This window comes from Dama dama, chromosome 13 (genome assembly GCF_033118175.1).
Source record: "Dama dama isolate Ldn47 chromosome 13, ASM3311817v1, whole genome shotgun sequence".
Lineage (NCBI taxonomy): Eukaryota > Metazoa > Chordata > Mammalia > Artiodactyla > Cervidae > Dama > Dama dama.
The window spans coordinates 36,288,551-36,293,923 of NC_083693.1; positions in this window are offsets into that span (position 1 = coordinate 36,288,551).

Genomic DNA, 5,373 nt, shown 5'->3' on the forward strand with positions numbered 1-5,373 from the left:
CAGGAAGCCTACTCCCCTAAGGTTCTGGTTGCAGGAGGAACCAAACATGGGCGTGAAGAAGTGCTGCCGCCTTGTGGACATTCCTGTAACCACAACGTGACCCTGGTTCTATCTGCACTTTGAGTTCACAAGGTCTCTGGTGCCCTTAGCAACGGCTGCCCTCAAGAAAGGTCTTTCAGCAGGTTTTGCAGAAATAAATTCCAAAGCCAGCCAGCTTTCAACAAGCCAATAGCAACAGGTAAATTCTCCTCATACCCTTTAAGGGGGAAAAAAAAAAATCCAATCAGCCAGAAGACAAGATGCTCAGCAACCCTAATTATGACAGGAAGAATGGCAATCAAATTGACAACAAGAAATCAAATCCCATCTGACAGAACGACCATCCTGACTGTCTGCAAACAGTAAATAGTGGAGAGAGCAGGGAGACGATGGAAACCCCCGACAAGTGCCATGGGAATGGACATTGGCAGCAGCCCCGAGAAAAGACAGCCTCTCCAGGCCAGAACTAAAAATTTCAAGAGAACTAAGCCTAGGAATTTAAAATCCACATTTGGGCCTTTGTTACGAAAAACCACCACTGAGAATGATTCGTGCACCCCAACGTTCACTGCAGTGGGACCTCCAAATGCCAAGAGACAGACATGAGAATAGGTTCATCCCCAGATGAAATCTTAAAGAAATGTGGTATATTAATGGGCTATTACTCAGACTTGAAAAACCACCACTGAAAGTATGAAATCAGGCCAATGATCCCCACAGGATGCTCTTTGGAGCATCATACACTAAGCGAAGCCAGCAATGGACGAAGAAAATGGCAGATGATGTCCCTCCAAGGCAAAATAATGAAGAGGTACAGGGGAAGTAATGTACAACACAAAAAGAGTCTGACATTATAACACAAAGGATTCCTCCCTGCCAAAAATAAATAAATAACAGGAAACTACCAGGGATGAATTAAGAAGTTGCTACTAACCATACACAGAAATCTGTACTTGCAATAGATAAACCACAAAGATTATCTCCTTCCTTCCTTCCTTCATGTATGCACTAAAATCTCTAACATGCTTGTTGTTGTTTGGTCGCTAGTCATGTCTGACACTTTGTGATCCCATGGACTGTAGCCCACCAGGCTCCTCTGACCATGGGATTTCCCAGGAAAGACTATTGGAGTGGGTTGCCATTTCCTTCTCCAGTATATCTCTAACACCCACAGAAATATGTATCTCTATTAGCTAACCCACAAGGATTCTCCTCTGTCTGCCTACCTGCCTCCTCTCCATCATGCACGTATGTAGAACCCAGGAAGCTGACTCCCCTAAGGTTCTGGTTGCAGGTGGAACCAGAGTTGGGCATGAAGAAGTGCTGCCCTGGGGAAAATGGAATCTTCCTACACTGCTGGAGAGAAACCACATCCTAAAAATAAGGTAAAATTCAAATTGGATTTAATTATGACAGTATGTGGTTACATGGAGTATGAACCAAGAGACTAAAAATGGCAGACAATATGTGAGAACAAATTTGATATCTGGGATGTGAGAGTAAGGTTTCTTGTCAGATCTGCAGCTCATATGCACATACTTCATGTATCTTTTCAAATTATAGCTTTGTCTGGATGTATGGCTAGAAGTGGGATTGCTGGATCATATTGTAACTCTGTTTTTAGTTTTTTTGAGGAACCACCATACTGTTTTCTACAGTGACTACACCAATTTACATTCCCACTAACAGAGTAGGAGGGTTCCCTTTTCTCCACACCCTCTGCAACACTTGTTATTTGGAGATTTTTAAATGATGGCCTTTCTGACCATTTTGAGGTGGTACCTCACTGAAGTTTTGATTTGAATTTCTCAAATAATTAACAATGAGGAGCATTATAGGATGATTCTTTAATTTTCAGATGTAAAATAAATTAGGTTTGACATCTCAACTTGACAGTTTTCTTACAGATAAGAATTTATTAAATATTTAATTATTTCCTTTCTAGTCTAATGATAGGGACACGCAACATCATGTTACTCACGGTGTTGTGCTCAATTTTGCATCTTTTAGCTGTTTTAAAGATGTACACTGCTCCCTTCAAAGGGAAGGTTTAGTTTTGGTGGGACCAAGTTCCATCATCCAATAAAAGCTGTTCCTTGAGCAAATACAGTTACTACCAAGGGGGCACATGGTGAGACCACCATGTCTACTGACCCTTCCCACATCTCAGGCCTCAGTGTGACCATTCCATTTGAGGTTTAACAGTTTACCCTGGTGATACAGCTTGACCTCTTTCTGTATGACTAGCTGAGTTGTTAATGACTTTTTATGATTCTACTGGGGCTTCACAGGTGGCACTAGTGGTAAAGAACTGCCTGCCAATGCAGGAGACATAAAGATGCTGGTTCAGTCCCTGGGTCAGGAAGATCCCTTGGAGGAGGGCATGGCAACCCACTCTAGTATTCTTGCCTGGAGAATTCCATGGACAGAAGAGACTGGTGGTCTATGGTTCATAGAGTCACAAAGAGTTGGACATGATTGAAGTGACTTAGCACACAGACATGCACACCCTCAGGAAAGGTCCTGCAGCAGATACTGGAGAAATAAATTGCAAACACAACCAACTTTCAAGAAGCCAATGGCAAAAGGTAAATTTTCCTCATTCCCTTAAGAATAAAAAAACCCCAAACTGCCACAGAATAATATGCTCTGTATTCCTAATATTACAGGAGAAATGCCAATCAAAATGACAATAAGAAATCAAATCCAACCTATCAGAATGGCCATCCTCACAAGTCTGCAACAATACATGCAGGAGAGAGCTGGGTAGTGACGGAACCTACTTGACACAGTCAGTGGGAATGGAGACTGCCAACAGCCCTGGAAAGTACAGCCTCCACATGCTAGAAAAAGATCTTCAGAAAAACTAAGCCTAGAATCCGACATACCTCCACATGGGCTTATATCTGAAAAATCACCATTCAAAAACACACGTGCACCCCAACATTCGCTGCAGCCCTACTTACAACAGCAGAACACAGACCCAGGAAAATGTGCACTGACAGACTGAAGCTAAAGAAGACGCAGCACACATGGACCACGAGACACCGCCGCTGAAATCATGGAACTGCGCCCCCGGGTGCCACAGGGCTGGACCCTGAAGAATCTTACACCAACCAAGTCAGCCAGTCAAGGAAGACAATAGTATCCTGTCTCCCTTCTATGCAAGATGAAAAGAGAGATGCAAAGGAACTAATTTACAACACAAAAAGAGACTCTGAGAACTCAAACAGAAAGTGCGTCCCCCCCTAAAAGAAAAGTGAAGGGCCAGGGATGAATTAGAAACTCGGGACAAACATATACACAGGAATATGTATCTTTAATAGATAATCCACAAGAAGTATCTCCTACCTTCCCTCCTCTGTTCCTTCCACATATACAAAGATCTAACATATACAGAAATCTGTAATAGAAAATCCACAAGGATTATTTCCTTCCTTCCTCATATGCACATAAACCAGTATCTTCAATAGATAATCCACAAGGACTATCTCCTTCCTTGCTCCTCCCTCCCACATAAACACAAAATCTGCATCTCTAACATATATAGAGAAATCTATATCTATTAATAGACAGTTTGCAAGGATTATCTCCTTCCTTCATTCTTTCCACATTTACACAGAAATTTGTATATCTATCAGATACTCCACAAACACCTGATGTTCAGCACAAGGAACTTTGCTCGAAATTCTGTAATAATGTCTAGGGCAAAACAATCCAAAAAAGAACAGATATACTGTATATAATCATATGTCATAACAGAATCAGGTGGTTGTATACTGATGACAAGCAAAAAATGACAAATCAACTATATTCCCATATAGCATTGGCATTAGATTAAAGGAAAGGAAGTCAAACCCTAGTTAATTTCCTTCCACCTCCCTGACAGGCTGCTATCCCATCCCTGGAGTCTGAGCAGCCTTGGAACCCACGACTGCCCTGAAGTGTCAAACAGCTGGGCAGGGTGTCCTTAACTGAGTACTCTCTGGTTTGCTCTGACTGGGACCAGAGTCCCTAGTACAACAAAAGGATGGTTGACCATCTGGCCTCAAACCCTGGAAAAGTAATCTAGATTTCAGGTCTATTGGTGCTGGGTTCCCCAAACCAAGCCTCCTTCCTGAGAGTTCAGTCTCCTAGGCACCTACCTCAGCAGGGAGCGATGCCCCAGGTAAGCATGAGTCTGGAGGGGAGGGGTGAAGCTTCAGGGGGAAGAAGTAGTAAGACACAGGCCCTTGGGTGTTTGCTCAGGCACATTCCACTCTTAATTCACTGTCCAGGAAGCCGTCTTTCCCTAAGACTCTGGTTGCACGCGGAACCAGAATTGGACATGAAGAAGTACTGCCGCCTTGTGGACATTTTTTATAACTACAACTTGACCACAGGTGCTTACTGGCATCTCCAATTCTCAAGGCGCAAGGGGCTGTTAATGATAGCTGCCGCCAGAAAAGGCCCTACCTGTAGGGCCTGTAGATATTGCAGACATAAATTCCAAACACAACTGACTTTCAAAAATCCAATTGTGACAGGTAAATTTTCCTCATACCCTTTAAGGAAAAAAAAAAAGGAAAAAACACCAAATGGTCATGGGACAAGATATTCAACATCCCTATTTATTACAGGAGGAGTACCAATCAAAATGACAACAAGCAATCAAATTCCATCTGAGAGAATAGTATCCTAACTGTATGCAAATGGTAAATGGGGGAGAGAGCTGAGAGATGATGGAATCCCACTTCACACTCCATGGGAATGAATGGATATTGGCAACAGGCTCTAGAAAGGACAGCCTCCATAGGCAATGAAACATTTCAAGAGAGCTAAGCCTAGGATTTTAATACCCACACCTGGGCCTATATTATGAAAATCCATCATTCAAATGACACATGCACCCCAACGTTCACTGCAGTGCTACTTCCAATAGCCAAGACACAGCCCAAAGAAACACTCCATTGACAGATTAAATCTTGAAGAAATATTGTACATATATACAATGGGCTATTACTCAGACTCAAAAAACCCCATGAAATTATCCCAATGGTTCCCGTGAGGAAGAACCTTGGAGAATCATAAACTAAGCAGAATCAGCAACAGAGGAAGAAAATAGCAGATGATGTCCCTTCTAGGTAAAATTTTAGAGAGATCCACAGGTAGTATTTTACAATATAAAAAGAGACTCTGAGATTCAAACAAAGCATTAAAAAAAAAAAAAAAAGGAAAGAGCCAGGGATGAATCAGGAGGTCAGTACTAACATATAGACAGAAATCTGTAGTTGTAATAGATAATTTGGAAAAATTATCTCCTTCTTTCCTTCTACATAAGCACTAAACACTGTA